Genomic DNA, 248 nt, shown 5'->3' with positions numbered 1-248 from the left:
AGAAGGGGCTGGGGGGTGACGGAGAGCGGGCTGTTGGCAGCTGCGTGGTGGCTGCTGGCAGCCGTGTGCTGGCTGCAGGGGTGGGCCTGGGCGGCTGCCGAGGGCCCCCGTAGTGCACCTACCAGCGGTGGTTGAAGACATTGCCTGAGCCTCCGATGTGCCCGGGCAGGACACCCGGGAGGCGGGGAACAGCCCCCGCTGAAGTCCATGGCATGTGCCAGAATCGAGTCTTGGAGAAAAAGTGACAA

The sequence above is a fragment of the Eleutherodactylus coqui genome, unplaced genomic scaffold, assembly GCF_035609145.1.
Source record: "Eleutherodactylus coqui strain aEleCoq1 unplaced genomic scaffold, aEleCoq1.hap1 HAP1_SCAFFOLD_276, whole genome shotgun sequence".
Lineage (NCBI taxonomy): Eukaryota > Metazoa > Chordata > Amphibia > Anura > Eleutherodactylidae > Eleutherodactylus > Eleutherodactylus coqui.
Note: the sequence above shows the minus strand (reverse complement) of the source record.